The sequence below is a fragment of the Bufo gargarizans genome, chromosome 7 (assembly GCF_014858855.1).
Source record: "Bufo gargarizans isolate SCDJY-AF-19 chromosome 7, ASM1485885v1, whole genome shotgun sequence".
Lineage (NCBI taxonomy): Eukaryota > Metazoa > Chordata > Amphibia > Anura > Bufonidae > Bufo > Bufo gargarizans.
In genome coordinates this window covers 23,642,376-23,654,682 of record NC_058086.1, presented here as the reverse complement: position 1 = coordinate 23,654,682, position 12,307 = coordinate 23,642,376, and the positions used below count along the sequence as shown (strand labels likewise).

General features: G+C 46.4%; 1 protein-coding gene across 1 annotated transcript in view; it reads right to left on the bottom strand.

Annotated features, from left to right (window-relative positions):
- Positions 1-12,011, bottom strand: part of PLXNB1 (plexin B1) — a 91,614-nt gene extending 79,603 nt beyond the window's left edge. Inside the window, exon 1 of the mRNA XM_044301313.1 lies at positions 11,953-12,011. The gene's annotated coding sequence lies outside the window, so the exon portion shown is untranslated. The remainder of the gene's footprint in view (positions 1-11,952) is intronic.
- Positions 12,012-12,307: the final 296 nt, after the last annotated feature.

Sequence of the window (12,307 nt, the reverse complement as noted above, 5' to 3'; positions counted from 1 at the left end):
AGGGGTTAAAAATAAATAAAAAATAATTTAACTTACCTTATTCACTTGCTCGCGCAGCCCGGCTTCTCTTCTGTCTTTATCTTTGCTGTGCAGTAGGAAAAGGACCTGTGGTGACGTCACTGAGCTCATCACATGGTCCGTCACATGATCCATCACCATGGTGATGGATCATGTTATGGACCATGTGATGAGCGCAGTGATGTCATCAAAGGTCCTTTACCCAGGTCCTGAAGAAAGAAGAAAGAAGAGAAGCCGGGCTGCGCGAACAAGTGGATTAAGGCGAGTTAAATTATCATAATTTTTTTTTAACCCCTCCAGCGCCATTGTACTATGCATTCTGTATTAAGAAAACTATTATTTTCCCTTATAACCATGTTATAAGGGAAAATAATACAATCTACACAACACCTAACCCAAAATTCTGTGAAGAAGTTCGGGTTTGGGTACCAAACGTGCCGATTTTTCTCACGCGCGTGTGAAACGTATTAAAATGTTTTGCACTGGCGCGAAAAAAATCATGCATTTTCCCACCACGCACCCGCATCTTATCCGGCCCAAAACCATGATGCCCGTGCTAAAGAGGCCTAAGGGGTAGAATGTGAGTTGAAGTACATCCAACAATTTAAAAAAAATCACAGTGCAAATCTTGCCAGATAGCAATGTTTGGATATAGGCCAGTATGGGATTGTAGTACTCATTCCCAGTGTCTCTGCAGAATCTAAGGCTGGCAATATTATTCTTACAATGGTGGCTGAATAGATACAGGATTAGCATACAGTGGGCCAGACCATGTCCAAGTGTGAAGAGCGTATTAGCAATGACCCTCTCACTGCAGTAAAGTCTCAGCCCTAAACAGCAAATACCTTACTGACTGACTCCAGTGCTCGGCCTTGCACATTCTGGACCGTCTAGTTCTTTCCTTTCTCTATCCCTGGAGCACTGTGAAGTAGAGATGGCTTTCTCTCTGATTCTAGAAGTTCAGTCCAAGTCTTGTGAAGAGTGAGCACATGTAGCTTCCTCTCACTTCCTCCACTTACACACTACCGACTGAGCTAGGGGCAGACCTAAGTCCATCTCTTAGCTTCCTACAGGGGCAAAGTCACGATTATTAACCCTAAATGATCCATACAGGGATATGCTAGTACATTACAAGGCATTAACATATCAAATGATATTAAATACCATTATGCAATATAAAACTGTTTGCAAGTATCCTATTCCGGGGTGCTGCACCTGCAGGTGATAAGATATGGTAGCATCAGGTAACACTTTCTGAATGCCTCCCTTGGTGCCAGCTTCAGCCAGTCTATTGGTGCCCAGCCCTGGTCTCTCTCGTTTCCAAGCACTTATGGAAATTGTTGGCAGCGATTGTTTGTCCTTCAGTTCCATTTAAACTTTTCCATCTCTTAAGAGCTATAAAGTAACATGAATTTTTTTATATTGGAGAACTGCAGCTTTTTTTTTTTTTCTGGTGTCCTGGGTGCGAATCTGACCAAGGACAACGTCTGCATGGAGTTTGCATGTTCTCCCTGTGTTTCCTCCGGTTTTACTGATAAAGGGACCTTAGATTGTGAGCCCCATTGGGGACAATGTGATGATAATGTCTGTAAAGCGCTGCGGAATATGTCAGCGCTATATAAGTGCATAAAATATACTGCCACATACCGCCAGATCCTTACTGTTTACAATACAATCCGACAGGGGCGGAAATTTAAAGCGGACCTGGAAAAAAAAAAAAATGAAAAGTTGCCCAATGTTGTATGTGGGTCCAAATTGACAGAAGGCGGAGCCAACAATACCATATTGCGGCACATTATGGTATTGTTGGCTCCCTAGCAGAGCCAAATACCTAGCAGAGCCAAATACCTCAGTGAAAGACAATAAACGGACCCAGCAGCATCAAGAACCACAGCGCGGCGCAAAATAAGGCCCCAGCAGGACAAAATACCTCTTCAGAAGCTACTCCTTTGTGGTGACCCCCGCCATATCCAAGACATATTAGAAAATAGCAACGCAGAACCCCTATTTAATATCACAAAGGAAGCCGCCTGTACAGACTCTATTTAAGGCTGTTGTAGGCCCGTTTTGTGATTGTTTCTGTTGGGTCCCATGAATTACAGCTCAGCCCTGCCGCACGGAAACGCAAGCTCCGCTCCAGACTGTAATTCTCACTAGCGGCAGTAATCACTAGCAGAGGGCACCTTCTACATAAAAGTAAACTGCTCGCTGGAATCACAGTCACCCATAAATATTGAGACTGCAGGCACTTTAGCTGGGAGACAGTAATGCATCTCCTCTCTCTGCTTGTAAAGATGTCTCATTAGGGAATAGCTGTCTGATGTTTAAACATAAGATTACAAACCGCGGCGAAGAGAATCTCTTTGAAAGGCTGTGGCAGAGCCGAGACCCGAGACCATACTTTCCTGCTCACTCTCTGCCAGATAAGGGGAGGTTCACAGAGAACTATAACACCCCAGAGTGGTGTTACCACTTCTGCACCTTCCTACTGTCTTTATTGGTCTAACCTCATGTCATCTTATGCATTTATTCCAGGTCCTCCACCCTGTGCATTTCAAATGTTATGTAACTGTTCACGTAATGTGCCTGGTTCACCAGTAGGTGGCAGCAAACACGGCAGAGCTATCTTAGATAGAATGGAACCTTCCATTCCATTCTAACTCCCCCTCTGGAGAGGAGTGGGCTAGTCCTACTTCCTGCAGGAAGGGTGGGGACCAGTTAGTTCCAGTTTAGGTCTTCCCTAGACAGGGGAAGGGTGTGCAGGGGCATACCTTAAGCTCTGCTGGCCATGGAGGCCAAAGATTGAAGCCTCAGGAGCCAGGAGGAAAGTTCCCTGGCATAACCTAGATACAGCCAGCCTGTCAGTACAGCAGAGTCAGAGAGAAACAGGTGTAGCAGTGTTGAGTTTGCCTGTCAGTTTAATGCTAAAGCCTGCTGGAACCAAGACAAAGCCTGAAACTGTTTGGAGAAACGTTTATTCAAGTAAAGCTGCCATTGAACTTCATCTCAAGGTCTGGACTCAAGTTCTTTCAAATCCCTCAATTATTCCCCCTTTTTATTGCTTCGGAGCCAAAGCCTGGGGTCCAGCCGTATCCAGGTAGGAGCACCATGACACACAAAGAGACATTTTAGGCCACAACATCTCCTACACCTGGGACGCGTTATAGAGGGCCCTGGGGGGGGCGCCCGTTGCAGAACAGCCTGCTGGAGTTCACTGGATCCAGCACCGCCGGAACCAATCGGTTGCTTTCCGGCAAAATGCCGGCTTTTAGCCGGACAAAACAATTGCATGGAACAATTTTTGTGCATCTGAAAACCAGCACTTATGCTCGACCTGTACTGATCCTGAGTTATATCCTATATCATACTGCAGAGCTGCACTCACTATTCGGATGGTGGAGTCACTATGTACATACATTACATTACTTATCCTGTACTGATCCTGAGTTACATCCTGTATTATACTCCAGAGCTGCACTCACTATTCTGCTGGTGCAGTCACTGTGTACATACATTACTTATCCTGTACTGATCCTGAGTTACATCCTGTATTATACTCCAGAGCTGCACTCACTATTCTGCTGGTGCAGTCACTGTGTACATACATTACTTATCCTGTACTGATCCTGCGTTACATCCTGTATTATACTCCAGAGCTGCACTCACTATTCTGCTGGTGCAGTCACTGTGTACATACATTACTTATCCTGTACTGATCCTAAGTTACATCCTGTATTATACTCCAGAGCTGCACTCACTATTCTGCTGGTGCAGTCACTGTGTACGTACATTATGGCAGGTCCTGTCAGCACTAGGATAATGATTTCTCTGAGTTACATCTTGTATTATACTCCAGTAATGTACGTACACAGTGACTTTACCAGCAGAATAGTGAGTGCAGCTCTGGAGTATATTACAGGCTGCAACTCAGGATCAGTACAGGATAAGTAATGTAATGTATGTACACAGTGACTGCACCAGCAGAATTGGAAGTGCAGCTCTGGAGTAAAATACAGGATGTAACTGAGGATCAGTACAGGATAAGTAATGTAATGTATGTACACAGTGACTCCACCAGCAGAATAGTGAGTGCAGCTCTGGAGTATAATACTGGATGTAGCTCAGGATCAGTACAGGATAAGTAATGTATGTACACAGTGACTCCACCAGCAGAATAGTGAGTGCAGCTCTGGAGTATAATACTGGATGTAACTCAGGATCAGTACAGGATAAGTAATGTATGTACACAGTGACTCCACCAGCAGAATAGTGAGTGCAGCTCTGGAGTGTAATACAGGATGTAACTCAGGATCAGTACAGGATAAGTAATGTATGTACACAGTGACTCCACCAGCAGAATAGTGAGTGCAGCTCTGGAGTATAATACAGGATGTAACTCAGGATCAGTACAGGATAAGTAATGTATGTACACAGTGACTCCACCAGCAGAATAGTGAGTGCAGCTCTGGAGTATAATACTGGATGTAACTCAGGATCAGTACAGGATAAGTAATGTATGTACACAGTGACTGCACCAGCAGAATAGTGAGTGCAGCTCTGGAGTATAATACAGGATGTAACTCAGGATCAGTACAGGATAAGTAATGTAATGTAGTTTTACAAAGGTAATCAACTTTTCACATAGAACAAATCACATGTCCACATACAAGGTTGCAATGTGGACATGCCCTTTTAAAAATTTACTCCAGGAGGCTACATTAGAGACAACATTCGCTACTGGGAATATTCACATTTTATCAAAAATGTCATCCACCTTCACGCCTGATTCCCCTATTGGGAGATCAGCATCCGCCATACACCTCTGTCACCGCTTGTCTCAGCAGGAAACAGCACTAAATCCAACCAGACAGATCACAGCACAGGGTGATAGAGGGGGATGATTTCAGTTACTGGTCTCATCCATGACCCGCCATATCTATGTATGTATTCAGGGCCGGCGTTGGGGGGGGCAAACTAGGCAATTGCCCAGGGCCCCTATTGTCTAAGGGGCCCCCCTGCTTCAGTGCTGCTGTTCAGCTGAACGACTGAGGAAGCAAACAGGCGGACAGATGAACAGCTGCACTTTACAATACAGTGTACGGTCTCCTCCCTCACATATAAGAGAAATCATTACCCTAGAGCTGACAGGACCTGCCATAATGTCAGATGCAGGAGGCGGAGCTCAGCAGAGAAGAGGGGAAGAAGGACCTGCGATGACTTCACCATCATGTGACCAGAACAGGAGGCGGAGCTCAGCAGTGCAGTAAAGTAATGAAGAAGACCAGCCATGCATGTGAAGAAGTATGGATTCAATGTAAGTGCCAGGGAAATGCTGGGAGTTGTAGTCCTCTCCAATCATACCTCCTGTTATGTAATATCAGAGTACATTACAAGAGGAGGTATGAGGAGAGGACTACAACTTCCAGCATGTCCAGGCCATTATTATATCATATCAGGGTACATTACAACACCCTGGATATGCTGGGAGTTGTATACCTCCTCTTATGATGTACTCTGATATTACATAATAACTGCTTTGACATGCTGGGACTTGTAGTCTTCTCGTTTACCTCCTCATGTAATGTACTCTAATATTACATAATAACGGCTTGGACATGCTGTGAGTTGTAGTCCCATCCTCTTATACATCCCCCTGTAATTTTCATGATATTAAATAATAATGGCTTAGACATGTTGGGAGTTATAGTCCTCTTCTGTTATACCTCCTGCAGTAATCTGCTTTGAATTAGGCCTTCTTCACTTGAATGGGTCCTACAATCCGGAGCTGCGGTGTGGAGCGGAGGCACGGAACCCCACGGAAGCACTACAGAGTGTTTCCGTGGTTTTTCTGTACGTGCCTCCACACCACAAAAATATAGAACATGTTTTTGTGGTGCGGATTGGATCACGGACCCATTCAAGTTGAATGGGTCTCAATACGTCCCGGCCGCCCGTGCAAATTGCGGTCCCCAGTGCACGGAACGGCCGTGTGCATGAGGCCTTAGGGCCGGGACGATGCAGAGGGGAGGGTAGTCATCCGCGTAGGGCGCAACTTCGCTACCCATAAAGGGGGGCGCACTCCTAGCGGTCCAACTTCACAAGCCTCAGGTCGCTCGGCCTCAAGCATGTGACGCATTAGAACAGAGCAAGAAGCCGCAATGACATCACTGCAAACTCCTGCTCTGGGTCTCGCCTGATGACGTCATCACTTGAGACCCGGAGCAGGAGTGGTGATGTCATTGGGACCGCATACATCAGGACGCAGCAACACAAGCCACTGATAAAACTGTGGTCTGCATCGCACACAGCGGCGGGGGGACGGGAGGGAGGCGCTATTTTATTTTTTTATATTTAATGTCCACACTGCACCAGGGATGGGGGAAGGAGATCATTATATATACCTCGCACTACTGGGGAGGAATGGAGGAGCATTATACATACTGGCACTACGGGGTACATTATATATATACTGGCACTATGGGGGAAGCATTATATATTGGAACTAGTGGGGGACACTACAGGGGGACATTAGAGCCACTGGGAGCATTATGGTTATATTATTACTACTAGAGTACTGTAGGGGCGTTATTATTATTTGACGCAATATGGAGGGCATTGCTACTAATGGGGGCTATCTTGGGGAGTATGATCACTATTGGGGGCACCATTGCTAATGAGGGCAGTCTGGGTGTATAGTATAGTGTTTGTGGACATGGGGGGAGCACAAACAGGCACAGTATTGGGGGTAGCTTCAAGAGGTTCTCCGGGTTTTTTCATATTGATGACCTATCAATATTAGATCGGCGGGGGTCTGACACCCGGCACCCCTGACGATCAGCTGTGCGCACGCGCCGTCTCCCTTCCTGCTCTGCTGCTGTATGTCTATGGGACAGCAGCAGTGAACAGCACGCGCCGTCTCCTCAAACAGCTGATCGGCGGGGGTGTCGGACGTCGGACTGTGTTTTTGGCACATTACTACAAGATGTGGGCCCCTCTTTAGATTTTTCCCAGGGCCACATTTTGTCTAAAACCGGCCCTGTATGTATTTTACTATATTATACATCTTGTTACTATATAACACAATACACAGAGTTCACGACGTCCCTTTACGCCTGCTCGTCTCGCGCATCAGCGGGGTGCTCTGCGTTGGGGAGGAGAGGGGCGATTTTAGTTTTAAAATTGCTTTGAAAAGAAATGTCCCTTAATTCCTATTCTCTGGAGCTGAATGGGCCGCTGTTAAGATGCAATCCTCTCTCTTGTCTAGAAGTCAAAGGTTTTTGGAGACTGGAAGGCAACCAGGCGTGAAGACTCCTCCATTGAAAGCCTTGGTTTCCCTGAGCGCAGGAATGTGACAAGTAGCGCTGCGCAGGATGAGGTGTAAAGAGGTTCCAGGAGCCCAGCAGAGCAGCTCATAGGAATACTGATGGAGAAATCTTATTAAAAAAAAATATCTTGCGTCAGCGACCCCCGGCTCCCATGATAGCGCTGCGGCCGGATGCGCTAACCTACATGCACCAGCACCTCTGCTCTCATTACATGTCCAGGACATTAAAAAGTATTATATTATATACTGTACTATATTAAATGGTTTTTTCCAAGTGCTTTATACTAACAGTATCTTATTGGTGGGATCTGACTCCTGGCGGCACCACCGCCGATCAGCCGTCATAAGAGGCTGTGGCCCTCTAGCGCCGTACATTGTATAGTGGCTGTGCTTGGAATCGCAGCTCGGCCCCATTTGCGCCTAGGTCACGTGACCGATGAACGTGAGGTCATTGACCAAGGAAGGGGCCGCTGCGCTCTCTGGAGTGCTGCAGCCTCTTCAATCAGCTGATCGGCGGGGGTGCCGGGAGTCAGACCCCCTCTGATCAGTTATTGATGACCTATCCTGAGGATGGGTCATCAGTATAAAACCTCTTTAAAGGTAATTACGTCCCCTTTATGAAATGTCATCCTTACCCCCAGACAGGTCAGGGGTCCGTCTATGAGCCACACTGGAGAGCTGCTGTTAAAAACATCACCAGCTCTGGAGGACTCAGCACGAACATGATTGGAATGAGAGCCATGCGATAATGTAATACCGCATCTCACCTGTAGTGGCCACTGCAGGGGAAAAATGCAGTTTTCACATGTGATCGCAGCTGATCGCTGTGGGTTTTAGCTCATAGGCCCACTGTGATCAACTGATAACCAGCATGCCCACATTTACAGAAGAGGTTCTCAGATGCCATCATCTTCCTTCCAATGTAATGCTTCCCAAAATGGTTGTCACTCCTATTCCCTTACAAAGCAGTAGCTAGGGGCAGGCAGAGCACTCCTTTATTGATCAGAAAATTCACCAGGATGGAGCAGCCAAAAAATTGTGCCTTGTCAAAAATCATCTTGGTATTCATTTTACAGACTACGGGGGAAAAAAATAAAAAATAAAACCTGTAGGGAGCATAAGATCCGCCCCCCCCCCCTCCAAAAATAAGAAAGGTTTCCAATCTCATGGGAAAGGGTGGCTAACCATACACTTTCATTGAAAATTCCCCCACCATTTTTAAAGGAAGCATACGAGATTACAAAAACAAGGCTGTTTTCTTCCAGAAACAGCGCCACTCTTGTCCTTAGGCCATGTCTGGTATTAAAAATAAATAAAATGAATGGGGTTGAGCTGCAATACCTGACACAGCCAATGGACAAGGGTGGCGCTGTTCCTGCCCGTTGCCTTTTTTTCCTCACATGATAAGGACTTGGCAGTGGTTTTAAGCCTGCGTAGAGACGTTCTGACTGTCATTGAATGTGTTAATGAAGGTTTTAAGAATTCTAAAAGAATCCACTTTAAAAGAAGGTAAAATAAAGAAGGGTATTATCTGCAAGCCTTTATATAGCGCAGGCACACAATACAATGGGGAGAACGGCTTCCTGTCTCCAGGAGCACTGAATGGAGAAAGAACAAGGGGGTTTAAATAGAAGAAAATTACAGACAGAAAGTAATGGAAATATAATTTACGGCAGATATTATAATGGAGGGATTTACAGGATACAATGTAACTCAAGTGTCAGAAATGTTTTCTCCGGCTCAGGAATTACTCATATGATTAGGGCTATTCAGTCCCAACATTAAATGCAACATAATATCCCCACTGACAATATCCATAGACAGGCTTAGGGTACTTTCTTTCACACTTGCGGCAGAGGAATCCGGCAAGCAGTTCCGTCGCCGGAACTGCCTGCCGGATCCGGCAAAACGTATGCAAACTGATGGCATTTGTAAGACTGATCAGGAAAAATGCATTGAAATGCTGGATCCGTCTTTCCAGTGTCATCCGGCAAAACGGACCTGGCATTTAATTTTTTTCACCTTTTTTTCGGTCAGACCGGAAAGACGGATCCGGCATTCCGATATTTTGAATGCCAGATCCGGCACTAATACATTCCTATGGAGGCATTCAGGCAAGTCTTCAGTTTTTTTCGGCCGGAGATAAAACCGTAGCATGCTGCGATTTTATCTTTTGCCTGATCAGTCAAAAAGACTGAACTGAAGACATCCTGATGCATCCTGAACGGATTACTCTCCATTCAGAATGCATGGGGATAAAACTGATCAGTTCTTTTCCGGTTTAGGGCTCTTTCACACCTGCGTTATTGTCTTCCGGCATAGAGTTCCGTCGTCGGGGCTCTATGCCGGAAGAATCCTGATCAGTTTTATCCTAATGCATTCTGAATGGAGTGAAATCCGTTCAGGATGCATCAGGATGTCTTCAGTTCCGGAACGGAACGTTTTTTGGCCGGAGAAAATACCGCAGCATTCTGCGCTTTTTGCTCCGGCCAAAAATCCTGATGACTTGCCGCAAGGCCGGATCCGGAATGATTGCCCATTGAAAGGCATTGATCCGGATCCGGCCTTAAGCTAAACGTCGTTTCGGCGCATTGCCGGATCCGACGTTTAGCTTTTTTTAGAGTGGTTACCATGGCTGCCGGGACGCTAAAGTCCTGGCAGCCATGGTAAAGTGTAGCGGGGAGCGGGGGAGCAGTATACTTACCGTCCGTGCGGCTCCCGGGGCGCTCCAGAGTGACGTCAGGCAGTGATCGCATGGCACGTCATCCATGCGCATGGGGCGCTCTGACGTCACTCTGGAGCGCCCCATGAGCCGCGCGGACTGTAAGTATACCGCTCCCCCACTCCCCACTACTACTATGGCAACCAAGACTTTAATAGTGTCCTGGGTGCCATAGTAACACTGAACGCATTTTGAAGACGGATCCGTCTTCAAATGCTTTCAGTACACTTGCGTTTTTCCGGATCCGGCGTGTAATTCCAGCAAGTGGAGTACACGCCGGATCCGGACAACGCAAGTGTGAAAGAGGCCTTAGAGCCCCTGTGACGGAACTCAGTGCCAGAAAATAAGGCTAGGTCTACACGACAACATTTTTCGCGCAACAGATAGGGCGCAACAGTTGTCGCGCGACATTTTGTTGCACTAATGTCGCGCGACAATTTTTATAATGGCAGTCTATGGTGTCGCACTGCAACATGTGATATGTTGCGACTGCGACGCGACAGTCGCAGAAAAATCCATCTTGAATGGATTTTCTGCGACTGTCGCGTCGCAGTCGCAGCATGTCGCATGTTGCAGTGCGACACCATAGACTGCCATTATAAAAATTGTCGCGCGACATTGGTGCAACAAAATGTCGAGCGACAAATGTCGTTGTGTAGACCTAGCCTAAAAATGCTAGTTTTTTCTTAAATCTTCATTTTCTCCTATCTTGGATGACATTTTGGGGCTTTGAAACCGATTCCTCAAGTTACAATGGTTTCAACATACAATGGTCGTCCTGGAAACAATTAATATTGTAACTTGAGGGATCATTGTATATCAATGAGACTCTATTTACACCGACATTTGCCCCCAAATGTATAGCCCCCAAATGGGTACAATAGACTTAGTTTGGAGTTGCCCCATTTACTATAATTTAGGAGCGATCCAATAATTTTGCATGGACCCAACCCCCCACTGATGACCCTAAAATAGTATCTAGTGATGGGTTTACAATGGATACGAAACGTGACGTCAGTTTTCCTACTCTACAGAACCAGTTTTTATACGGACACTAAACTGTGGCTGAAATACGGAAGGAACAGCTGGACCGCCCACAAGGTTCTGCAGCCCTGAGCTTGGATCACCATGATGTGGGTTTAGTTCTGCAGAACATTGGAGGGTCCAATTGTTGCGAACGTAATACAGATGATACCCACTTCCACGTGTTGCCCTCTTTACCAGCACTCAGGATCTCAGGAACCCACTTCCCATGGCATTCAGCTGCCCTAAGCTCAGATCATCATGATCCTTATAATAACCTAGATTTAGTGAAGGGTCTGTTTTATTGGGGCCGTAATACAGATACCACCCACTTGTTGCACAAGTCTTCTAAGATTTGTCCCCTTTCCTCCCCCAATCAGGGCTTAGGACCTTGGAGACCACTCCCATGAGGTTCAGCTGCCCTGAGCTTGGATCTCAGATCCTTATCGTAATCTAGGTTTAGTTCTAACAGTAGCAGGTCCAGTTGTTATGGCCATAATTCGGATGGCACCTACCTGCTGCACACCATATCTTACCCTCCTCCCATCATCAGCGCTCAGGATCTCTGGAATCTCTGCTCACAACCTAAGCCACAGCCTCCTCTCATCTGACATCTTAAAAGAACCATAGACCCTTTGCAGTCATTGGCTCAGCGCGCCATCAAGACCAGTGGCCTGCAGCTCCCAGCACATAATGAGAGTTGTAGTTTCATGGTAGCTTGAGAGCCACAGGTTACAGATTACTGCTGTACACTTAGCCCCCTCAACCGAAATCAAGTGAGAAAAATGTAGACCCCAGTGGCACTTTCATTGGGACACTGGCCCCCCAGGGGGGTTGTCCAGCAGTTCTTATCATAGGCACTCACCATTTGTCGTTTGTGGAGTGATTGAAATCTGGTCTCCCCGGTGTGTGGTCTGCTGAGCTGCAGAAGAACAGAAGACAAGTTAAAATTTAGGGGGGCGAGCCTTAAACCAGGGAATGAATTGCAGACCATAGCATGGGGACCCTCCAAACGTCTTCAGAACCACCCTGCTATATATAAAGTCTTTGTATCTTATGAATGTGAATGCATATTGCAAAACCACAGCTCCCAGCATGCTCTGACAGTGTGCAACTGGGAGATGTAATTCTGCAGTAGCTGGATCGTCACGGGTTGGGAAACAGCGCCACTCTTATCTTCAGGCTGTGATTGGCATTGCAATAAAACAGCGCCACTCATG